Below are 26783 nucleotides of genomic sequence, written 5' to 3'. Positions count from 1 at the left end.
AGAGAGACTTGGCATTGTGTATCACTCTGTGCACGTGATATCAGCACAAAAAATTTAAAAAAAAAAAAAAAAAAAAAAAAAAAAAAAACCCTCCCTTGGGGTTGCTTTTGGTGGCAGGGACTCCATGGAGATTCCTAAATGCTTTGTGCTGAATATCAGGTGCACAGAGTGAGACACAATGCCAAGTCTCTCTGCAGTCGCACAATCTGACCCTTGAGAAGGCTTCCCATGACCTTGCCTTCCTGATTTCAGGAAGCAATCACTTGGCGTCTGGAAAAACAAAGCACTACATCTCCAGAAAAAACAAAACAAAACGCAGCTTCCCCCACAGAGGACAGATGCCAACCACCATGTGTATGGAATATGTATATTATAAAATTATACAATATTTATATGTAATAATATAATATGATATATAAGAATTTTAAATATAAATACATGTATTTGTATATAATACATTAAAATTGTATTAAAACAATTATATATCATGTATAATTACAGAATATATTTTATATAATACATATTTATATTTCAGATAAGATATATTCTATAATTATACATAATGCATATTATATAATAAATATTAATGTGTATGATCATTAATATATTTTTACTAGCATATACAATAGCCTTTAAAAATTACCAAACCATAACATGCACATAGGTCCCAAATTAATCCTTGACCATCAAAGGCTGTCTGCCCTCTAGATGCCCCAGGCTAACATGGGGTTGTCATCAGTGGACATTCTGACCTCATTGCTGAACTGGCTCCACTCCTCACCTACCCCCAGCTTTCCCCTTGGCTCACAGAAACACGCACCCACCATCCACTTCTGAGCCTTTTAAATGTATCTTCTGTGCTGTTAGTCATCAGTTAACTTGAATGTTTAGAAAGACGCAAGGAAAACTGGACAGAGAATTCACCTGAGCACCATGAATGGCTCTCAAAGACGGAACTCAGCATAAGAGAGAGATGATCAACCAGCAGATGAGGACTGGGGCACAGGCCACTAGGTGTGCCAGCTCAGGGAGGTGCCAGAAAGTGACTGTGAGGGACAAGCCAGAGGTCTGGAATGAGATGAGTGATTTTGGATCACTCCTATAGCCCAGACACATATAGGGCCAAGTGTGAGTGAATGGTCACTAAAACAGGAATCATTTCCGTCCAGGCACTATTTTGTTAAGTGGACTCCCATCTCCACAAACTGAACATGGATCAGTTAGGGTAGGATAACTGCTGTAACAAATGGCCCCACTGGTTTAACAGAATAAATATTTATCTCTGGTTCACAAAACATTCCAACACCCAAGTTCCTGCTCTGACGGTGCTCCTGTACACCTCTCCTTTTTCCCACTTGGAGATCTGCCAAATTCTAGAGCTGTAAGAAGCTGCCTTCCAGGCACACCAAGGGGAGAAAAGAGAGAGCACGGGGCACTGCACATGCAGCTGTTTGGGGCTAGGAGTGGGGGTGGCGTATGTCATTTCAGTCACATTCCCCCAGACAGAACTCAGAGATATGGCCACCCTATGTGCCGGGGAAACCAGGAAATGCGGTCTAACTGTGTGCCCAGGAGGAACAGGAAACCAGTGCAGTGAGCCTCTGCCACAGGGCACCAGGAAGGGACCACAAAGACAAGGAAATCAGGGAGAAAACAGTCATGGAGGAAAGAGCTTTTAAGAAATGGTTTTACCCCGTTACGGAACATCTTTACAACTCCCACTGTTCTCTTAACCCTGGGCTTAAACTATAAACAACCGCAATAACACAATGAAAACAATTAGGTTGGGGGGATAAACTAAAAGCAGTTGAATCCACACAAGGGGACATATAACTAATCAGAATTAACTAAACTAGAGCTGCAGTGGTAGCTGCCAACCCCATCAATAACAAAGACAGGAGAGAAAACTTCAGCTCAAAGTGCCTAGGCAAGTGTGTCTGCCTCGGTCTCATTTCAGACCCACTTTGCCTTTCAAAGTCCTGGTTCTTCTATCATTGTCATTATTTGAAACCAGGGGTCAGCAAGCCAGGGGTTGGCAAACCACAGCCCGCGCGCACAGCCAATCCATCACCTGTTTTTGTATGGTCCGCAAGCTAAGAATGACTTTTACATTTTCAGATGGTTGGACAAAATCAAAAGAACCATAATATATCGTGACCCATAAAAATTATATGAAATTCAAATTTCAATGTCCATACATCAAGTTTCATTGGCATATAGCCCCGTTTATCTGTTTAGATTTTGTCTGTGGCTGCTTTCACACTACAACAGCAGAGCTGAATCCTTACAACAGATTATATAGCTCACAAAGCCAAAAATATTTACTGACTGGTCTTTTACAGTAAAGTTTACCAACCTTGGTCTAAGCCAAGCTGGTTAATTTCTGTTATCAAAATCTGTTGTTGAATACACCGTGTTTTTGCTTCTCAGGATGCAGTATGTTCAGTGTTCAAGTTTTTCTGTTTCTGCCTAAACCAAGTAACATGTTGGCAATTCTTGGCCTACTTCCCTTGCTTCTGCTGTTCCTATTCATCAGTTCATACTACACAGGTATCTCAGTAAGGATAGCAGCTACAGTGACCCAAGATGATGGGAAGCCCTCTGTTTTTCCATGCATGAGCTGGGAAGATTTTGCTAAACCTCAAAAGTTTTAGGTAGAAAAAGTAATCCTCAGGCCTCTGTGTGTTCTGAAAGGTTTCCCACCATTTCTTCAAAGTGTTATCCTCCATGACTATTTTCTGCGTCTCATTTATAAACACCACCGCCTCCAGCTGTAGCGGCTGGGATTCAAAACTACCACCTTTGCTGGTGATTTATCATTTCACTATTTCATACATACCCTACATCAGATTCCTAGGGCTGCCATAACCAAGCCAACGCCAGCATTTACTCAAGTCTGAATTCAAAACCCAAAATAATTCCCACTAGCCCATCTTTCCAGCACTTTCTCTACCCTAGAATAAAACGCCATGAATCTATTTACATCCTCCCTCCCCTCACCCCATATATAGACCCACTGGTTCCATCCTACATTTTCTGTTCTATGGATCCTTTCTCTCTGCTGGAAACAAAGTATCTACTTTTCTCTTCAATTTTCATCAAATCCAGACTTTAATTCCTAAACTCAACTTTGTTTATCATTTCACTCTTATCTATAGTTAACATAATTAGATGGAGCAACGTTGCAGCTAATAAAAACTATTAACACCTTTTTACAACTGTGTAAAGGTTTATAATTTTATCATGGTTTTTTCCATTACCTCATATAGTTACAAAAAAACTTTTTTTTCTTTTCCTTGTGATGAGAGCTTTTAGGATCTACTCTCTTAGCAACTTTCAAATATAAACATACCATACAGCAGTGCTGACTACAGTCAACATGTTACACATTACATCCCCAGGACTTATTTATGTAATAACTGGACGTTTGTACCTTTTGACCCCCTTCACCCAATTCCCCCACCCACACCCCCTACCTCTGGCAACCACAAATCTGATCTCTTTTTCGATGAGTTTGAGGTTTTTTAGATCCCACATATAAGTGAGATCATACAGTATCTGTCTTTCTCTGATTTATTTTACTTAGCATAATATCCTCCAGGACCATCCACATTGTCACAAATGGCAGGAATTCCTTCTTTTTTCATGGCTGAATAGTATTCCATTGTATGTATATATATGCGTGTGTGTGTTTGTTGTATGTGTAGCACATCTTCTTTATCCATTCACCCATCAATAGACACTTAGGATGTTTCCATGTCTTGGTTATTGTAAATCAGGCTGTAATGAACATGAGGGTGTAGATATCTCTTCGACATAGTGATTTTATTTCCTTCGCATAAATACTCAGAAGTAGGATTGCTGGATCATATGGTAGTTCTATTTTTAATTTTTTGAGAAACCTCGATACTGTTTTCCATAGTGGCTGTACCAATTACCACATTTTTTTGTTACTGGTTTTTTTTTTTAAAGATTGGCATCTGAGCTAACAACTGTTGCCAATCTTCTTTTTTTTCCTGCTTTTTCTCCCCAAATCCCCCCAGTACATAGCTGTATATTTTAGTTGTGGGTCCTTCTAGCTGTGGTACGTGGGACGCCGCCTCAACGTGCCCTGACAAGCAGTGCCATGTTCGCGCCCAGAACCCGAACCAGTAAAACCCTGGGCTGCAGCAGCAGAGTGAGCAAACTTAACCACTCAGCCACAGGGCCGGCCCCTTCTTACTGGTTTTAACCCACAGCTTGCCCAGCAGATCCCTCTAGATTGGCCAGATTCCTGGGCTTGTTTCTGTGGGTCCACTGTAGCCCACGTACAGGCCAGCTACAACTTCCCAAGACATCTTGGCAACTCAGCTTCCCACATCACACTAGTTACATAACTATGCTTTGGGCAACTTTTGCTGTCATTTGTAAGTACTACTGGATGAAGCTATACATTTTTCATAAATTTTAGGTCATTTTTGCTCTTCCAACCACAATTTACATGTAGCCTATCAATAATCTTTCACTTCTGCAAGTTTCCATAATGCCATACATCCATGGGCAATTACCTGATATAATCACTAAAAAAAATCCTCAAAGCTTGAAGGTATTTTAAAAAAAATTTTACTATTAAGTAGTGGAAATACCACCACCACCACCACCCCCCCACACACACATTCACATAAAGTTGTGAGCCAATTCCTATTACATAAAGTTACAAACTCTACTATGAAGTGATTATTCCTTCTCATAGGAAGAGAGAGAAAGAAGGCAACACTAGCTACCCAGATCCAGAAACCGGAAGTACTACAAACCACCACCAAATGGTCTTAGCTAAAACAAAGACCAAGCATTTCATAATTTAGCCAAGATACCTCTATCCAAGTTAACTCATAACAACGAATTAATGGCACAGATGGTTGTCATGCTGACTTCATTCTGGCTTTACATAATCTAGATGTCAGATGACACATAGAGACAAGACATTAGAATAGTGGGCATGCTTTGGATTCCCCAGAACCTTTGACCTTAAATTTATTTATTTTTTTTTTTGGAGGAAGATTAGCCCTGAGCTAACATCTGCTGCCAATCCTCCTCTTTTTGCTGAGGAAGGCTGGCCCTGAGCTAACATCCGTGCCCATCTTCCTCCACTTTATATGTGGGACACCTACCACAGCATGGTTTGCCAAGTGGGGCCATGTCCGCACCCAGGATCCGAACCAGCGAACCCCGGACCGCTGAAGCGGAACGTGCGCACTTAACTGCTGCGCCACTGGGCCGGCCCCTAACCTTCTTAAATTTAAACTACCTCTTAAATCCATCTGAAATATTCACTGAGGCCTCTGGATTTATGGTAACATTCTGATCATCTCTCCTTTCTCTTAGCAAAGCTAACCACATTTGAATACTCTGAAAGGTTTAACCACCTCAACAGATTTCTAACCAAAGCAAGTGTGAAATAATTTCCCTCGCTTTGTATGCAAAATTCTTTATGCAAGTAAGTCAACAACACGGAGAGGAGATAATGCAATTCAACAGGCATGAAGACAGGGCTTATGGAAGATGTATTTGCTAATATTATCATATGAAATTGTTTCTTTTGTTTTCTTAAGTCTCAGCTGGGAGGCCACGGCAACTGAAACAATGTTCTCCCAGTGTAGCATGGTTTTCAAATGCTTTAGGGGATGAAATTACTTTCTAATCATGAAATCCACTAGACTGTGGAATAGCCTAATAAGGGAAGTCAGGGAATCCCAGCGGCTTTGGGTCATTCTAAAGTTAACACACAGGGGTCCGGCACCAACTCGCCTAAGCCAGTGCTGAAACTAAAGCAAGGAAGAGGCCTGGAGTGAGACAGAACACAGGAGCCCTGCCTCCTGGCCTCCTGGTTGAGAATCTAATTCTCATAGCGGCCTCCAGGGGTGAGAAGCTTGCAGAGTCAGGGGAGGTGACACACGCTGGGGAGGGTCGGAAGAGTTTGGAGTTTGTAGTGGAATTTAAAAATCAGCATATTCACTGTAGAATCTTCTAAGTTTTGACTCTTTCAGAAGAAAGGTGCTGATCATGAATAATTATAATCCACTCACAAGACTTACCCTGATGGAGGAGCACTGAGGCACTGATGACGAAATGGGCCATCAAAATACTCTGTCGCATGCCCCCCCACTCAACCCTGAGGATTCAGATGTTTAACCTGCATTTTCCCTTCTGCTCAACCCCTTGGGGATCCTATTATGGGAGGAAAGGAAGAGGCCTCAGAATCTGCAAAGGGTATAGAGTTCGCCCTGGAGCCATGGGTCCCAAATGTTTAGCACCAATGTGAATCAGCAAGCCCTGGAGGGCTCACCAACACAGAGGCCAGCCCCCCCTTTCCCATTCAGCCGGTCCCAGGTGAGGCCTGAAAATGTGCATTTCTAACAAGCTCCCTGCTTTTCCATCTTTCCAGAACCACCACGTAGAGTTTAATTAAATAAGCTGGGGGGGGGGGGGGGGCAGCCAGTGGCATAGTGGTTAAGTTCCTGTGCTCTGCTTCAGCAGCCCAGGGTTCGTGGGTTCGGATCCCAGGCACAGACCTACACACTGCTTGTCAAGCCATGCTGTGGCAGTGTCCCACATGCAAAAAATAGAGGAAGATTGGCACAGACGTCAGCTCAGCAACAATCTTCCTCAAGCAAAAAGAGGAAGACTGGCAATGGAGGTTAGCTCAGAGCCAATCTTCCTCACCAAAAACATAATACTAATAAGCCGTGGGGAAGATCTGAGATCCTGATGGCAAGCTCACTCTTAGACGTGGTCTCTTGATTCTGACTCCTTGGTGTTTTGTTGCTACATATTTTCTATAATACCTGTCTGATTGTTACACATTTTAGATTCAGATGAGAGGCAGACAGCCCAGCTTAGAATTGCAGCTTCCGGGTTACTGTGTGGTTGGTCTGCAGGAAGTCTCTTAACTTCTCTCTGGGAATGAAGAGAACCTAAGTAAGGACATCACTGGGGGCTAAGAATGACCTATGACGATGCAAGCAGAGCACTTGGACAGCAGGTGTGCAAAGCATCCAAGAAATTCGGTGGCTGTGTCATTTTTACTAGCCTGTAATATGACTCATATAACACGACCGACTAATAAATCAACGTCAGTGAATTGCAATTCCTTAAAGCTGCCGAGTGCAGCCTCTGCTTGTGTTTCTGGGGCTCCAACCGAGCTAAATATGTAGTTTACAGCCTCCTTGGCCCAGACGATACTAAGCAGAAGTAGAGAGCATGTTATGCTTTTACATTTATGAAGAAGACTTAGTAAGAAATTGGAGAAAAATATGGGAATAAATATAAGGAAAGCTTAAGGAGTAAATGATGTGTGTACTCCTTAGAAGGAAAAACATGGTTATGTATCGAGGTAAATACTGTGCCAGATTTTCAGCTGATGGTGTGAGGGTTGCCTAGGAAGAAATGGGATTTTATAACCGTTTGATTTTTTTTTAAAAGAGGGAGGGACAGAGAGAGGGAAAGAAGTGAAAGAGGTGGAGGGGGAGACCAGAGAAAGGGAAGCGAAAAAAAGAAAAAGGAAATGAAAAGACAGGAAGGGAAGCAGAGGAAAAAGAAAACGTGCCTCAAAGCATCAGTGGGTCTTTATTTAGTTGAACCCACACTGCCTGCGGTGGCCTGGTGCAGCGGTGTTTTGTCCGCTGCGCCAATAAGATGCTGTTCTCACAGTCTAAACAGCAAGTGGAAACCCAACCATGGCATAGAGACGCACAAGACTCAGCAGCCACCTCAGCCCAGGAAGCTGCTGCCCTTCACAGGAGCCCCAGGACATCTTTTGTTACCTGAGCCCTTCACCCTGGTCTCCAAGCAACAGACTCTCTCATCTGAGCAGGGATGTCTGCTCCCAGCACTGCTGCTCCTGTTCCTTCCCGCTGTCCCTGATTGCTAAGAGTTACTCTTAACCTCTCTCTTCCGTAATCAGTATGCTCCTCCTGACCCATTAATTCCGTCAAGCTGCAGCCTAGTATTTGGGGCCTCAAAATCACTTCTGATTGCATACAAACATTAGAGCAAACAGCAACGGTGGGAAAACAAACAAAAACCAAAGTAGAGGAAAGGTTACCACAGGTTATGTACAGTGACTAAATGGAAACATGCAAACATAAATGTATGCACACACACATATGATGTGTACATACATGAGTGCACCTGCACACACGTGCACATATACACAGAGGCACTGCACACACCTAAATACATGCATACACATGTATGCATATACACACATACAAGCACACACATACACATGTGCGTGCACGCACCTGTACACGCATGCACACTGTTAAATTAATTAAACAAGGAGGCAATTAGACTGAGCAGGCTGTAATGCTGTGGAGGCCTGAGTAAGCAAACTGAAACCCAAGCCTGTAATGCCTCGAGATTACAAAATTGACCTAAGGCCCACCTATCACAACAGCCAACTAGCCTTGAAGCTCTAGCGAATCAATCATTTCCTTACTTTGCTTCCGCCTTTTCTCTGTAAAAGTCTCTCCCAGCTCCTGTGGGTGGAGCGCTCCTAACCACTTCTGGTTTGGCACTGCCTGATTGGAATCAACTTTTGTTCAAATAAGCACTTAAAATTTGTAATATGCCTCAGTTTAGCTTTTAACAACACATACACAGATGCCCATACACACACATATACACACACGCACGTGTATATACACCCACACATACTAATGTAGTAAACTCTCTTTCTCAACAACTAAGAAACAGAATGAGCTGCAGACATTCTTAAGGGTTTCTTTCAAGGCAGAGGTCATTATTTAAAATTGAGAGTTGAGGCAAGAACATTCTAGACTGAGACTTTGAACTTGGGCTGCCACTATTCTTCAGTCACAGGTTGGCATCCTGCAATGAGCCATGAGGGGTGGTGGACATCATGTGTTCTCTCATCCTAACGATGGCCTGGCCATCTTAAGTTCCTCTGAAGCACAAGGAAGCTTTCCAGAAGTGGACACTGAGTCAGAGGAAGGCAATGGCTACTGCCCCTCCCGTATTAACCTTCCACTAATGTGCTGGCCATAATTTTGCATATCAACCCAAAACTCGCGTATTCCAAGGTTTGCTCCTGGATGAAATAGACCAGTCCTGCTCTCCCTGAGCTGAAGCTAGAAAAATGTGAAGCAAACAGAACATGGAAAACAGTAAAATAAAATTAGATCAGCTCAGAAAGCAGAAGACAGGGACCTCCTCCCCTCCTCCACCTGTCTGCTCTCCACACTAGGAACTAGGTCCTCCCAGAAGGCAGGCAGGTGCCCAGGTGAGGTGCAGGTCTGCGAGAGATGGAAGGACAAGGAGAGCCCCCTCTGCACACCCTATTCTCTGTCGGCACAGCAGCCAGCTCCACTGGGTGTGAGCAAAGAAGAACAATTCATTCAAGGTTTTCAGGACGCCTAAGGGCATCAAAACCCTCACAAGCAAAGTGCCTTTCTCCTCTCCCTTTAAGTCTTTACTCCTATATGTGTAATAAATAAATAAATAAATAAAAGAAGTGCCACTGTGTTTCCAGTAAAATGACACCGTGAACCTACTAGTGGTCTTCCGGCTGTCTGGGTGCTTGGCAAACATCTTTAACATCCCTATTAAAACCTGGCCTGCAGCCCCGTGGCCAAGTACTTAAATTCGCACACTCCGCTTAGGTGGCCCAGGGTTTCACCAGTTCAGATCCTCGGCGCAGACATGGCACCGCTCATCAGGCCATGCTGAGGTGGTGTCCCACATAGCAGAGCCAGAAGGATCTACAACTAGAATATACAACTATGTCCTGGGGGGCAGGGGTGGGCTTTGGGGAGAAGAAGGAAAAAAAAAAGATTGGCAGCAGATGTTAGCTCAGGGCCAATCTTTAAAAAAGAAAAAAAAACCCGGCCTGGATCTGCAGGGTCCGAACAGAAGGAGAGGAGTAGCGCGGCAGGGCCCCCTGGAGACAGCTAAGCAGAGGCTTCAGAAGGGCTTCTGCTCCTGATCTCTATCAGACAATTTTAAGTAATCAGGACAACTCAGCTTGTAAATAAAAACTAATTTTCAGAGTCAAAAGTTGAAAATGGAAAGATTTTCTTTTTGTTTAGTGGTATGGTTTTAACCCAAAGGGACAACTATAAGAGAGTTATATCCATCAAGTTCTGATGTCTAACATCCACCATTATATGAAGCGTTTCCAGTTGATTTTAATGCCATTTTTGTTCCACATGTTCAAAAGTTAGTAAGATGAACATCAGTAATGTTCATTAGGGATTAACATTAAATTGTTTAGCTGTCAACAGTAGAAAGAAAAAGAAAGCCAACGTATGGAAACATTGTATTTTCAAAATTCTGTGTGTGTGTTTGTATGTGTGTGCATGTGTGCATAAAATCCTTGCGGGCGCCACACTATTTCTACAGTTTTTCATTTCAGGGATGCTCAGAAAAATTACATTTCACTTTAGTCTTGTCTGCCCCAGGAACAACTCATTCTATTTCAGCAATAATCAATAATCACAATGAGAAGATGCTTTCTGGTAATTGTACAACATAAAAATTTAGAGTAACGCTGATGTACCAAATGACCTCATTTTTGTTGTAATCATATTAAGCGACTGTGCCAGCTAACTCACTGTGATTGGATTAGGTTAAACATCAGCTGAGGCTCATCAGGCTCAGTTTCCACTTGCATTGCAGCATGTACTGTCTGATCTGTCCCTTATAACCACATTCATGTTTGACGCATAATGCAATTTAACTGCATATCATAATCACGACAAAAATAGAACAGAAGGGAAGAGGCACCAGTGACTAATCTCATCGACCCCTCACAAGAACCTTCTCTCTCCCAGCTTACAGAGGAGCACACAGATGCTGAAGATTAGTAACTTGCCCAGGGCCTCACTGAGCCAGGCTGGATGCTTACCCGCTCAACCCGCCTAACCCATATATATTACCTGCAAATCCTTCACTGTCTGCAGATGAAAACATACAATTTTTCACCCAACCCATGTATGTTTCCATTTTGGCTCCTGGGCAGGGCTCTAACATCATATCTTTGCAAGCGCAAAGGGCAAAGGACAGAAATCTCACCTTCGAAAGTACACAGCAGGATGAATGATACATAATACTTAATTCTAGCAGTCTCCATGGCTTCCCAAAAACCAGAGGCATACTGCACCTGCCCAGAGACTCAGATAAACTCGTTGGGGAAATGTTTGGCTCCTTGATACTCTCTAGAGCTGGGATTCTCGATTTTTTAAATTCAATTACATTTTTAAATATTATTTTACCTTTTTCTTCGAATTCTCAAACCATTTCTGATTTTCTGCAAATGACTAAGTACCAAAAGGTACTTAAGTACTTAATAAGCACCACTAAAGTGCTTAATAAGTACTGACTAAAAACTGAAAAGTACTTATTCATGCCACAAACAGGAAATATTCTATGAGCACTTTGCAGCACAAATATTATCACAGTCCAACAAAAGGGCTTTGCAGGAACTTCTTATGGCCACAGCTGGGCCCTGAACTATGATCTATTAGTTATCTACTGCTGCGTAACAAATTTCACCAAAATTTAGCAGTCTAAAACAACAACCACCATTACCTCCCACCTCATAGGTCAGGAATTCGGGAGCAGCTTACCTAGGTGGTTCTGGCTGAGGGTCTCTCATGAGGTTGTAGTCAAGATGTTGGCCGGGCCGTAGTCATCTGCAGCCTCCTTGACCAGGGCTGGAGGAGGGTCCAATTCCAAGATGGGGTGTGGACAGAGATGGCCGTTTGTTGTCTGGCAGCCTCAGTTCTTCACAACAAAGACCTCTCCATGGGGCTGTTTAACCGTTTTCATGATATGACAACTGGAATCCCCCAGAACAAGTGATTCAAGAGAGAGCAAGGCATAAGTGGCAATGCCTTTTATGACCTATCCTCCAAAGTCACACCCCATCATTTCCATAATATTCTAACAGTTGCAGTATTGTACTGGTTACCCACATCAACATGGAAAGAACTGCACAAGGATGTGAGTGTCAGGAGGGAAGAATCATTGGGTGCCATCTTGGAGGCTGGCTACCTCATTCAGTTTCCCAAAAAACAATGAGAATTGTCAAAACCCACAGACATGCTGGAACCTTGATGGGAAAACAAGAGTCAGGACTGAGTCTAAGGCTTGGAGATTGGCTCACCTTGTACTAGGATGTCCACCAGCCCAAATGTCAGCACCCAAGGATTCACTGCAAACACAGGGTTCATCCGAGATAAGGAAGATATCAAAGATCAAAGGTGATCCAATCCCGAGAATGGCTCAGGTAGCCAGAGATTGGAAGCAAGAGAATCGCTTGGAGTCAAAAAGACGGGCAGTACTGTCTCCAAATGGTCCACTAAGCTTGGGGCAAGCCTCCAGGCAGCAGCCGGGGAAAGAGTGCCCTGAGAAAGGAGTTGGCTGTGGATCATGGTAGGTCTCCAGGCTGTCACGTGAATGAGGGGGCTCCTCCAGAACCAAGACACGAGTGGGAGGCCAACAGGGAGTGCAGGAGCCCATGGATGCCCATGACCCTTCCCCGAAACATCGTCTGCGAGGCAAGGAACACAGCACAAATTCCAGAGCCCATTCCCGGCTGGATCTAAGCTTCTGACTGACTGTCACGGAAAGCTCTCAAGCTAGAGTTTAAAAAGGAAGGAGAACACACAAGATGGTGCCCACCACCCTCTGTGCCGGGAGAGAATCCCACCCGGCCCCCAGATGTGTATCAAGCCACGTGCCCGCCGCCCAGTCAGACGCTCCGGACCAGCACAGGAGCCTTCCTCACACCCAGGCGAGCGCCTCCCGCGGGGTGCCAGCCGCAAGCCCTGGAAGAGCCATTTCTTGAGGGTCTCGTGGACGCGAGGCTCGATGGTCTTCAGAGCTGGGTGGCTGAGGGGACTCGTCTCTCAGGTATCAGCCTTAAAAGCGGGGGTGGCCGAGGTGGGGCTCCCCCCTTGGCCCCTCAGGGAGCAGCCCCGGGTTCCAGTTCCCTCGGGGAAGGGTGGGGTTGCCGGGCTTTCTCTGTAGCAGCCACCCAGCCCGTCTGTACGCTTTCCTCAGAGCACGTCGTTTCCTCGGTAGCTGCGGAGCGGGTGCGTCTGCGGGAGGACGTGCGCCGCGGAGCCGCGACGTCACCGCCTTGAACGGGAAGAAGAAGGCTGTGCCCGGAAGTGAGACGGGCCTTCCTCCCGCGGACCTGACAGGAGGCCTGAGGCCTCTGGGAGCGGAGGGAGTCGTGCACCACAGGCAAGTTCTTCATAGCAGCGTGTTATCGATCAGGGGACTCTCGCCTGAGACTAATAGAGGCATACTGTTTCTTACGTGACGAGAATCTGGAGACAGGCAGTAGCTAGCATTGATTGAGTGGCGGGTGTTTCTGGAATTCTCCGGGACTTGCACTCATTTTCGCCAGATGGCTGCTGTCACTCCCGGCATGGTATCTGTGTTCGAGGCAGAGGTAGAGGGAAGGGGTCAGTGCCTACGATGTCTACCCCTTTCATCAAGAAAGCAACTTTCCTTGGAGGCTCCTAGGAGATTTCCGTGTACGTCCGATTACCCAAAGAGAGGCTGTGAGACCAACCTGGGCCACGAGAGAGGCTGGGCAAGGAGAAACTGACGAGGGAGACAGAGGGCAAGAGAGACGTTAGGATTCGCCCTACACCAGGGTCTTCCAGAAACCCCCTACTCCTCTTTCAGGACGCATGGCTTTCCCAGAATTACACATTAATACACCTTTGCCCAAAGTATATTTTCCAGAACAACAGTTCTTCGAGTTCCTCCATGAAAAATGAGGATTTTATGGGGGAAAAAAGAGATGAATGTTCTGCCATTCAACATGCACAAAGCAAAATCTTAACTGGCTCTAAGAAAGCTCTTGACTCCATGTGGCAGATACTGAGCAGCCTAGATTCCATTTCCTCCTTCATTCTCAGGAAGAGAAGGGTGACTTAGTTTACTACCATAATGTATTCTGTTAAAATAGTCATCTTCCTAGACTCCCTTGAAGCTGCAGGTAGCCATGGGATATTGTTCTAGCTGATGAGACTTAAGTAGGAGACTCCTACAGATTTCAGGGAAAGTTTTAGCTTTCCTGATGAAAGCATCTTTCCTCCCTCCCTTTCCCCTTCCTCCTCTCTTTTCCTCCCCCTCCCCCCACCTTCCTGCTTTCTTCTGAGCCTACAACATACACATTTGAGGAAGCCATCTTGCAAATACAAGACAAGTAGCATGCAAATAAGGATACAAACTGAAGACAGGAGAGGGGAAGGAGACAGATCCTGAGATACTGGTGAGAACATGAAGTTGCTGCAGCTTCTTTGTCACGTGCAGCCAAACCCCAGCAAAATTGATATGATTAGCCCAGTATTGCCCAAACTCATTTGGACACAGAAACTCTTTTTCCTTGTAGAATCTATTAACCACACTCCACAGAATTGTTGTTCTGCTGAGCATATTTTAGGAAAGACTGACCAGTAGTGTTAGAAAGGATTTTTGGGGCCAGCCCCATGTTAAGTTTGCACACTCTGCTTCAGCAGCCCAAGGTTTTGCTGGTTGGGATCCTGGGCGTGGACTTAGCATTGCTCATCAAGCCATGCTGAGGCAGCATCCCATATAGCACAACCAGAAGGACCTACAACTAGAATATACAACTATGTACTGGGGGGCTTTGGGAAGAAGAAGAAAAAAAAAAGATGCAGCATATGTTAGCTCAGGTACCAATCTTTAAAAAAAAAAAAAAGATTTAAATAAAGGGGGGGGGGGGGGGGGGACAGCTCCTCTCGCATGACGTTATGAGAGCCCATGTGCTGCTCCTTGCTGGGGGAGCCTGCAAGAAGGGAGTGGGCTTTAATGGAATGTTACCATAACTGAAAATAACTTGAAGAATGAAAATCGGAAATACTGGAAGCATTGTCTAAAGTATATTAGTCACCTTTATCTCCAGAACACAAATATTTTAAATATTGTGTCCCACTGTGAAATTTATAATCTAGTTCTCATTACTGATTTGCATTACTTGGACAGCAGTTAAAATTTAAAACATCTTCCATGAACAAAATATGTCTTCCAGCTGCTTGCTACCCCTGCTGTCTTCCACCTAACAGTAATTCATAGTAAGCACCAGCTCTTTGTGATTATTAGTTTACAAATTCCGATGGTGTGTAGGTCTGAGAGGCAGTGTGCAGTTGCTGAGAAGAAAGTTAGGGCTTAAGGGCTGTCCTGGAGCTGTGCTGTCCAAGAGGGCAGCCACTGGCCACATGCACCTATGGAGCACTTGAAACGTGGCTAGCCTGAATTGAGACGTGCTGTAAGTGTAAAACACACATAGGATTTTGAAGATTTGGTATGAAAAAAAGAATGTAAAATATACATTAATAATTTATGTATTAATTACATGCTGAAATTATAATATTTCGATGCATTGAATCAGTTATGTATTATTAAAATTAATTTCATTTGTTTCTTACTACTTTTTCTAATGGCACTCCTAGAAAATTTAAAATTACAAATATGGCTGCCTTCTGAAGCTAGCATATTATTTCTATTACATGTTGTACTCTAGACACTTTTTGCCATTACTATATTGTGACCCTTTGAGGGAATCTCTGGGCCTCAGTTTCCCCACCTATATAATGAGGTGATTGGAACATGTTGCTCCCAGTTTGGGATTTATGAATTGTAAAACCTGTGCATTTCCTCTTTCCTTTTTTGGCTTTTAAGAAAAACAGACCTTTGGATATTTTCCTGGGAAGAACACTGAGCTTAGAGTCAGAAAGCCTGATTTGAGTGCTGTTTCTGTCACTCCCTGGCCAAGTGACTTTGAGAAAGTTACTAATTTTTTAGTATCAGTTTCACGTTGGAGGAACCCCTATTTGAAATGTTCTAAAGAGAGTCCTACTCAAATGTAAAACTGACTCTGAGTAGATATGTGGTTGTCTTGCAAATGAGGGTGTTTATTTACAGATGCAGAAAACAATATATAGGAAACAGTATTTTAAATAATGAAGGGACATCTTCTCAGCAGCTTGTAGCCTGTAGCCTAAAGTACAGAAATACATAAAATGCCTCCCACAACGGCCACATTAGTTTCAATCATTCTGCTGAAAGCTGAAGCAATTAGCAGTTAAGTTCCCAACAGGAAGGGGATCTCAGTAAGACAATAGATATGTGCCAGGTGTTACTCAGGAATTGGGAATACAGCTGGAAAACAAGAAATCAGGCATGGCTTCTTCCCCTCATGGTACTTATTTTTCTGCAACTCCAGAAATTCCAGCATTGCACAGATCCGTGCAATAGCAATTAGGAACAAAACCAGCTAGCACAATAGATATGTAAGTTTCAAAGGTTCTATAAACATGTCAGAAACTTCCTCTGTGTTAAAGTTAGAACTTTTGAGAAATTACATGCAAAATGTCTAAGAATTCTGCAATAAGTTTATCTCCTGTGATACAAGCAAGTGACAAATCAGGGATAGATAAGTATAGGATGAATAAGAAGACAAAACAGGTCAGATGACAGCAGATACCCAGGGTGACTCTAGAAGCCAAATGAGAGGAAAGTCTGGGGACCTGAAGCAGATGGACACAGGTAAGGCATGGGGCCATTTCCTGAACTTCAGCTTTAGACTGGGTGTTGAGACCTTGAGCAGCAGTGTGGCCACAGTCTAAACTTGCAGGTTCCGCTCAGGACCAACAGGTCACATCAGAAGCCACTCTATAGGTATAACTGGATATTCTTCCTAAAATTCTGTATACATTTATACTCTGTTATTAAACCACATGCAATGTATGTACTGTCACAATTCATGTCATTCAAGGAATCACTGTCCTGTGTTTCTAAAGAATCAAGTTAAAATAATACACTCAGATCATTTACAGAATCCAAGCTCATGGGGGAGACACATGCAGTGCCCTGGTCACCTGGGAGTAGAATGGTGTCCCGGCAAACCTTTGCCCTGTTTCATTTCTTCATTCATTCAATACGTGTGTATTGTCTGCCTGTGTTATGGATTGGATTATGTCCCCCCAAAATTCATATGTTGAAATCCAAAGCCCCAGGTCCTCAGAATGTGACCTTATTTGGAAATGGGTCCACTTGAGACGTAATTGTTAGGATGAGGTCACACTGTGAGGGAGGGTGGGGGCTAATCCAGTATGACTGGTCTCCTTATGAAAAGGGGGAATTTGGACTTAGATGTGCACACAGAGGAAAAACGCCCAGTGAAGACTGCAGTTATGCTGGCACAAGCCAAAGAACTACCAGAAGCCAGGAGAGAGGCCTGGGACAGATCCTTCCCTAGGGCCTGCCGACACCTTGAGCTCAGACTCCAGACTCCAGGACTATGAGACAATAAATTTCTGTTGTTTAAGCCACCCAGTCTGTGGCCCTTTGCTGCTGCAGCCCTAGCAAACTGATACAGCCTGCTAAGCACCAGGTCCTCTGCTGACTGCCGAACAAGCCCCAGTGGGCCTTGCCCTCACAGAGCTTAAGTACTGGAGGGCTGAGATGGAATGAAAAAGGTGATTTCAGATAGTGATCAGGGACAGCCCTTATACACAATGCATTACAGACTCTCTTTATATTACTGATCACAGAGCTGTGAGCACATAAAGACGTAAATCAAACTTGAATAACTATAGTGCTAGTAGGCGTTCCATTCCAGAAATGAATGGACAATTGGCATTCAGCATCCCCCATTATAGAACCGCATACCTACAGTTCAATCTTACTTCCACTTTTCTTTCTCAGTGCACATTGTCACTATTCAGTATGCTGCCTTTTAATCAGCAGTATTTCTCCTATCTTCCTTCTATGTAATGTAATATTATATCTTTACAGTAAAGTGTATAAAACCTCACCTAACATATAGCCAAGTTACATAGGCAGGTTTAGAAAAATAATTCTTTTCATTGTGTATCATTGGGCATTTTTTTAAACTTTCACAGAGGAGTAGAGAATCATATGAATGAAAAATGAAAGTAGAAATTGGAATGATTTATGAGCTACTAAGCTGGCAACCTCCACAAGAATGTACTAAGGGGTGTGTTGTATAGATTAATTAATGGATAAAAGAATATTGACGTGAAAGTAGAGAATGGGCTGCCTTGGTAAAGAGGCTCATGGAGCTTTTCATGGGTTAATCTGAACACAGAACTTTAAAATGTGTAATATAGTCAATGTCAAACTGAAAAAAAAATTTAAGGCCATTTGACTATACCAATTTTACCATTGCCTCAAATAGTTCTTCACCAAAAAAAAAAAAGTTTTGTGTGTATGTTGATAAACAGATAGACACCAGATAGATGCTTGATAGATAGAGAGAGAGAGATAGATAAGGAGAGAGACAGAGAGAAAGATAGGTAGATAGAGAGAGAGAGAGAGACAGATATATAGATAGATATAGATGGATAGATAGGTAGATAGATAGGTAGATGGATAGATAGATATAGATGTATAGATAGGTAGATAGATGATAGATAGATAGATATAGATGGATAGATAGGTAGATGGAGATAGATAGATAGATAGATAGATAGATAGATAGATAGATAGATAGATAGAGATGGATAGATACAGGTAATTGTTACTAGGAAATAAGGTGGAGAAACCTTCTGGATTACCTAGTCAATTGGTTTTGTGAGCTGTCCTCCTCAAATCCTGATGTGCCCGTTGTCCCTGGCGGGACATTTGTCAGTCGTCAGGACCAGTCTTCAATGTTGTTCATTGTGCAGAGCTAGCCCAGCACTGCAGGTGTTCGGCATCCCTGGACCCTGCCCACTGAACCTTCCAAACCTCAGTCATCGGGATGAGAAAAACCCTTTGCTGCACACTTCTGAGTGCCCCTCTTGATCAGAGGTTGCCACCAGGCCAGCCAAACTAAATCCCACCAACAGTTTTGCAGTCTGCCCATGCTGTCCCGCCCGGTGTCTCAGGGAAATCTGGATTAGGTGGCAACACATAAAAATTCATTGTTTTCCCATCGACCTTCCAAATGCCTGGCCCTCTTCAATAACTGTAATATCTGCTAGCAACTGGGCCAACATTTCCATGTGGCCACTGTCTGGGGGGCTGCCAGGTCCCTTCCACTACACCTGGTTTGCTTTTCTCTTTAAGGTACCCGCGTGGCCCCTAAGGCATCTACTTTGACACCTAATTCCCAGATGCTGCCTTTAGAGCTGCATTTGACCACTGATGCCTGGGGCCCCAGAGATTTGATGGACTTCTCTGGGATGAAGTCTGGGCAACAGGACTTTTTCAAGTTCCCCAGGTGACTGGAAAGTGCAGGCAGGGCTGAGAACCCTGCTCTAAAGACTTGTCACTCAAAGTGTGCTCCGTGGATCTGGTTACTCAAAATGTCCACGGACAGGCAGCATCAGCATCACCCAGGGGCCTGATAGAAATGCAGAAACTCAGGTCACGCCCCAGAACAGATTTGTAATGAGATCCCCTGGTGATCTGTAAGCAGGTTATAACACCACTGATGTCAGCCCTTTCTCCTCTCTTTGGTAGAGTGGTTGTTCCAATGACTTTAAACATCACCCCTACATAGATGACTCCCAGATTGACCTTTCCCGATACTTCGTAATGTCATGTTTATACTACGATGAAATGCTGAGACTGTCTATACAGGCTTCCTGCTGGTTCTCTGGGAGCTGTGCTTGTAACCTGGAGTTTGCAGGTTTTCTCCATCTCCCAGATTCCCTGAAAATGTGGCTTGTAGATTGCTGTTATTTTCCTTGTAGCTCTGCACATTTTCTGGGAGGAAACAATTCAGAACTATGCTGGCCACCATGTTCCTATCAGAAGCAGAAATCACTTTCTTGGACTTTTAAAAATAATTTATGACTTATTCCCTCTGTTGCTTGATTTTTTCTCTTTCTGGAACTCCAATTATTTACATATGTGGCCTCCTGGAGTGGTTCTCTAATTTTCTTATCCTTTTTCTCCTTTCATCCATCTCCTTGTCTTTTTGCCCTACTCTCTGGGAGATTCCTTAATTTTACTTTCAGTAGTTAGCTCTTTCTGTGCTTGGCACATACATTTTCATGTCTACCAGGCTGTCTTCCAACTACCGACACCTACAACTCTTGGCTTGGGGACTTTCTATGGCAACCAGGTTCCACTATGCTCTTGTGAGCAGCAAGCCGTAAATGCCTAGGAATTATTCTGCCTTGGGAGCAGCCTTCAACATTAGTGATTGGCTTTTTTCACTCAGCATATTTCCTTGGAAATACATCCAAATTGTCACATGTATCAATAGCCTGTTCTTCTTTATTGCCTAGTAGTATTCTATAGTATGGATGTACCACAATTGGTTTAACAATTCACCTGTTGAAGGACACTGGGAGTTATTTCCAGTTTGGGGCTATTACAAAGAAAGCCTCTGTGCACATTCATATAGGAATCTTTGTGTGAACATACATCTCATTTCTCTGGGACCAAAGCCCAAGAGGGCAATTACTGGGTCATATGGTATTTGCATGTTTCATGGTGCCAGGTTTTTGGTGTATCTTCATCGCTGAGCTAGAGGGATTTGGACTTTACTTAAAAGCAATGGGAAGGGTTCACAAATTTTCAGGCAGATAGGATGCGATCAGAGTATTACTATATGAAAAGTAATAATCTCATGCAATAATGGAGACTAAATTGGACATGAAGAATCTGAGCCACCACTGTAATCATAAGTAGAAGGATACAGGGCGTGAACCAGAGAAGAGTCAACGGGAGTAGACGGGAGAAACAGATCCAAGGGGCAGAGTTCTTTGGAATCTTACAGAGTTAATTCCACAGCTGGAAAAGGATACTCTTGTAAAATATGACCCTCTGGACTTCTTCAACCCCCAGGAGGATATCTGAGGACAAATATCAACAAAGCAAAGCAGAAAAGAAACTAGTTGTGCTTAAATTTAATTTTAATTAATGTGTCCATATAACATCAAAAATGATTCCTATAAACAAAACTAGGGCTTAAATAAAGGCTGAGAGAAAAACCCCACCTCATTTTTTTTCCTGTCTGCAGCCTCTGAGTACTGCTTTTAATAAAATAAAACATGATGTGCTTCTGTGGGTAAATTATGATTTTCCCCTAATATATTCTAATTCAAACTATTTTCAGAGAGCTCGATCTGAAAATTGCTCCCATATCTATAAAAAGCACATGTATTCTGAGAAATAAAAGATGAGAAACAAGAAGAAAAAGATACTTTAAAAAAACGCTGCAGCCTGTCTGGTTACAGCTTGAGCCAAGAATCTGATGTCCTGAGAAAATAATTCTCTCCAACAGTTTTAGAAAAGGAAGAACCCAGATAAAAATAAGCCTCTAGCAAATGGAACCTGGACAAGAACCCATCCCAAAAAATCTAATTAAAAATATATGTTATCTCGCTTGCACATCTTATTTTGGATACCTTAAAGACAAACTATTATTAAATCTTTTAAAGGAATTATCCCAACTTTGTCATAGCCTCATATCTCTTTGTAGTTTCTTATCAGAGTGGTAAAGTTGGGGATGGAAGGCTGTGGTTTATTTTGTTTTGTTTTTGGTAAAGCTGTTTTTTATGACAAATCCTCAGAGGTAGACAGCAAACCCATCATTCCATCTTTCCAATTTAGTGGCTCAGGAAAGCCAGTTTCAATACAGAATAAAAGTGAAGGAAAACAAACAAGGAAACAGAAAACCTGCAAAGACACATTTGCACTCAGTTTTGATATGCTGGAGGGTTAGCACCATTGGTGAAATTTGGTTGTATAAACCTATGAGCAGCCCCAATCAAAGAGACTGTGGACTCCTGAGTCTGGGTATTGCTTCCCCTGTATTCATCTTTCTCTCCAACAGCCTCTTTCTCCAGCCTGTTCTGTGTTCTGCTATACAAGGGACACAGGGTTCCTGTTCCAAGGGTGACTTGAACGAGATGTTAGGCCATGCTTCATGCCGTAGAGCCACTGCCAAAATTCTGAAGCCACTTCTCATGAGGATGTATTAGGTGCATCTCCTAATACCCAGGAGCAGGCAGTTTGGGTTCTTCTGCCATATCTAAGAACATCAACTTTCTCCTTCTGAGGCTGCCAACGGCAGAGAGATTTTATGGAATCGGACACACATCAGGGTCCTTTAACTAGCTTGCCAATCCTGAATTTCTCAGATTCTCTTCCATGTGAATATGTTCATTATCAAACCATAGCACATACAAATGTATTCTGTACTTACCATCACAGGTGTTAAGGTCCCCAAGTATGCATAACTTCTAGCCAAGCAAGGGGGAAAAAGCATAATTCCATGCTTAAGAATGACTGCCTACATAAAAGCTTTAAATCTTTTGTAAAGAAATAAGTGTCTTTAAAACCACTCCTTTGTTCAAAAGCAGATCACATTCATGCTTGTCAAACCTGCTGTGTTTGAACTCACTTTTTTTAAACCTTAAATTATTTTTTTCTGTGTGTTTAAGTATATCATGTCCATTAGTTTATTGGAAAACTGGTATTTTACCAAGCACATTCACAAATGTAGGTAAAAACATGTGATGAAAGCATATGCACTGGGGTAGCCAGCCTCCAATGCTGCTGACCAACTGGAATTCATGCACTTGCATAGTCCACTCACTCCCACACTGAACCAAGACTGGCCCTGCATGACCAATAGAAACAGCAGAAATGACAGTGTGTGACTTCCAAGGCTAAGTCTTGAAAGGCACCAAAGCTTCCACCTTGGTCTTTTGGATCACCCACTCTGGGAATCCCAGCCACCATGCTGCGAAGATACTCAAGCAACATGTGAAAAGGGCACATAGAAAGGGACCAACTCACCAGCCAAGAGAGGGAGCAGCCTTGGAAGCAGATGCGCCAACCCCAGTCAAGCCTTCAGATGACAGTAGCCCTGATCAACAACTGCAACTTCCTGAGAGAACCAGAGCCCAAATCACCCAGCTAAGTCACTCCCAAATTCCTAATGCATAGAAAACTGGAGAGAGAAGAAATTATTACCATTATTTTAAGCCACTACATTTTGGGAGTGATTTGTTACACAGCCATAGTAGCTAGAACACGTACATATATACAAATCAAACACAGATTACCCAGAAAAGGATTCAATTCCAGCAGGAGAAAATTTTTTCCAAGATGTCAGCCCTTCTAGCAGATTATTCAGCAGATCAGATAAAATAATCTCTTTACTGACAGTCTTTAAAGTATCAAAAATTGAACACGGATAATTTGCTCATCAATTAAACTTTTTCTTCTTAGAACCACTGTACTTCTTCCTGCAAAGCTCCTTTTTCTAATTATACTCTGATAAATAAAATAAAGATGGTCTGTATGCCTCTCCAAAATTTTCTATAATTGCCTAGATATGGTTGCCAGCAACTCATGTGAGTTATGAAATTAACTGATATATAATTTAATTGACAAAAAATATGAATCAAATTAAGACTATGTAGAGCATGATTTAATTTTTTCTACAAAAGAAAGTTTAATAACTTAATTGAGTTAAATGGTCTATCAAATATTTGCATTGAAGACGAGTTAAACTCATGTTTTTTCTTTACTTTATGCATGTAATGAACTGAATATTAAAAGCTACATTATGAATAAGACCATACTGGATATGCCAAGCCCTTTGAATTTTTAAGAAACAAATTATTTCTCTCTATATAAAGAGAGTCCTATGAACCAGACTTGCTGTACCTTGCTACGTTTCCGATCTTGCCACATCTATGCCAAGATGAAATTCTTATCACGTTAGCCAACGTCTCTTTTAGCCAAATGTATCACATTATATTCAGGGAATCAAATGTATGAGAGCTCACAGATAAGTGGAATAACCTAGTTCATGAAATTATCTTAGCAAATCCAATATTCAGAAGGCCTCTAAAGAGAACACAGCCTGTCATGCGCAATAAAATTTAAAACAAAAATTAAGAAGGTTCCCCCACCATAGCAGGGAGTTTCCCAACCACAGAAAACTGCCTCTATATTCTCGGTAATTACCCAAAATAGACAATGTCTATTTAATAGTGCTTTCTTCAGCCAGACATTTCTCTACGCACAGCCACCACCTTCTCATTCCAAAGATCACTCTCTAATTTCACAAGGAAATATACTGTAAAAAATAAGGAAGAAAATTTAGTCAGTGACTATCCTGCTTTCTTGTGTATCTGGGTTTTATTTCTTGTTCTTTGCATCAAGAATGGCACAAAAGAAATGGCACAAACTGGCTTTTTTGTTTGCCTCTTTTTTTCATGTTTACTGAGCACTTTCTATGAACAGAGAGTTGATCCAAGCAGTCAGCTGTTCAACTAGTATTACTCACGTAATCTCCAATAGCCATGTGGGTTATCCCCTTTCACAATGAGGAAACCGAGGCTCAAAGAGAGGAAAATTCTGCCCAGTCCATATAGCTAGTCTGAGGCGGGACAAGGTTTGAACTTGTGAAATCTGACACTATAGCCTAAACCCTTAACCACTACTCTATATTCCTGGTCATTTCAATGAATAAAATCAGCCACCAAAGGCATCTGTTCTCAGTGTCTTTAAAACGAGCTATTTTATTATCTATCCTATGGGTCAGAACACAGTGGAATTCCTAAGAAATCTGGGAATCTCCAGTACAAGTGTTTTATACATTATACAGAGTCCCTCAGAAATTCCAGAAACCTAACAAATATGGCACTGCCACACATGATTAACATATAAAGAAATACATCAAAAGGGCTTTTTCCTGACACAGAAGACTGTAATTGAAAACCCACGTATTTGTCTAGTTCAACTACTGCAAGAGATTCTAAAAAGCAGAGTGCCTTTTAAGGAAATTTTTGTAGTCAAGATTTGAGATTGATGAATTAGCATCAGATCAAGTAGCATCCAGAGAGATTTCACTGTTGTTCTAGTCTTGTGTACTCCAGCATTATGCATTACATTGTGCATGTTCTCGATCAGTTTTCAGATGAGAGACACACAGTGACCAATTCAAAATCAGAAACAATTTCTAAAACATAAATTAATCAATGGGAATTGATAGCAAATACGTAACTAGGGAAAACTTGGGAAGTTGTACGTTGGAGAGTGAGCTTAGCTTGCTTTTTCAAGCTATCTGCTAGACACGCAGATAGATGTGGAAGGGTAAATGAGTTCAATTCCTTTTGTGCTGGAGACTTGGCAGTTCACTGCTAGGAAGATTTATAAAAACTCATCATACAGAGAAAAGAATTAGAATGAATGTGAGGAATTAAGGTGACTAATTGCTGAGGAACTGTCAGATTATCAAAATGCCACATGGATAAGGGTATCTGAGTAAGACCATAAAGCATAAAACAGGGGAATTCTGTTATTGCTTGCCAGGGTAGAGCACCTTAATAACAATAATAATGATGATAACATTAATAAAAAATATCACCTTAGGCTTGTGTACGTTCCTTGAAAAAAATTATTTCCTGAGAAATCATCACTGGGTAATATTTAACTATAATGTAGCACCACAGTAGATTATTGACCTCTCTGGCTTTTTTTTCCCCAAGATATCCAGCCCAGTATCCAAAAATTTAATTTAGAATCTTAAAAAAAAAAAAAGTTCTAGCTGAGTCTCTAAAGAACATTATTGCAGTTATGTCATTTTTAAAATGATGAATCTGAAGGTTAGACAAATTGACAGAATTACCCAAGGTCCTACCTTTATTTTTTTCATAGCTTTTGCATTCATTCAGCAAATGCAATGAAAGCCAGCAATCAAGCTAAGCAATGGTGATGCTGACCCTGGCCAACCTGCATCGCTGTTAGTCAATGGCGAAGCTAATGTTAGATCCAGATCTTCTGATGTACAGAAAAAACATAAAGGTACCCATGTCCCCTACAGTGGGTAAACAGTCTGTCAATGGAGACTGTCCTAATACTTAATAGCAATGTCTACAGCCAAAGCACCAACACTCAGCTGCCATTACAGACGCCTAAATGATTCCAACAGCCATGGGGAAGTCCAATAATTTCAGAAACGCTTAACAATGAGTTCTGGAAAAGTAAAAGCTATGCCTCATTTTCTTCCAACTGATAGCATGTGGCATTGTAGTCAATTATTGAGACCGGGGTATGTGCTCCATAAAGATTGCTTGAATGAGCCAAGAAAGTTGTTAGACAGTTTCTGTTCAGTTGTATATCCTTCCTCAGACACTTTTCTCATCCTTTTTGACATTGACCTTTGGAAAGAAAGCAGAGAAATGAGGCTAATAGTGAGCAAAAGGAAAGGTAAAAATGGCCAATATTCAGAGAGATCTACAACTGTCCAAAAACAGACAAGTAAGCAATCTTGCTAAAATGCAGCCACATGGGCAGAATTAGGGATGTCAACAGATGAGAAGTCAAAGGCTAGCCAAATAGGAAACACACACTAATGCTCTAATCAGAGATGTTGCTGATCTCTGCATATGAGGGGCTTACAAACTAAAAACTTAGACCGACACAGGCACGCAGAAAGCGGATACTAAAGAAAACAAGTGGCGTGCTCATCCTGCTTGTTCCTGCTGGGATTCGAGCATCACCACTCATTATTGGCATCCATATTAAAGACATACAGGAAGAAAGGAGGCTAAAAGAAAGCCCTCACAACAATTCAAGAGCACATCAGATACATGTAAGGTCGATGCAGCAATATTTGCTCTTCATTAACAAAAGTCATTCCTTCATTTGTTGCCAGTTGCTTCTTTAGCATCCCTTGTCCATGTGTCTGTGTTGGTCTAACTCTTTTATTGTGGAAGCCCCTCATTTGCAGAGATCAGCAACATGTATGCATGGAAACA

This window comes from Equus quagga, chromosome 10 (assembly GCF_021613505.1).
Source record: "Equus quagga isolate Etosha38 chromosome 10, UCLA_HA_Equagga_1.0, whole genome shotgun sequence".
NCBI lineage: Eukaryota > Metazoa > Chordata > Mammalia > Perissodactyla > Equidae > Equus > Equus quagga.
The sequence above is the reverse complement of the archived record's forward strand: the minus strand, read 5'-3'. Positions refer to the sequence as shown.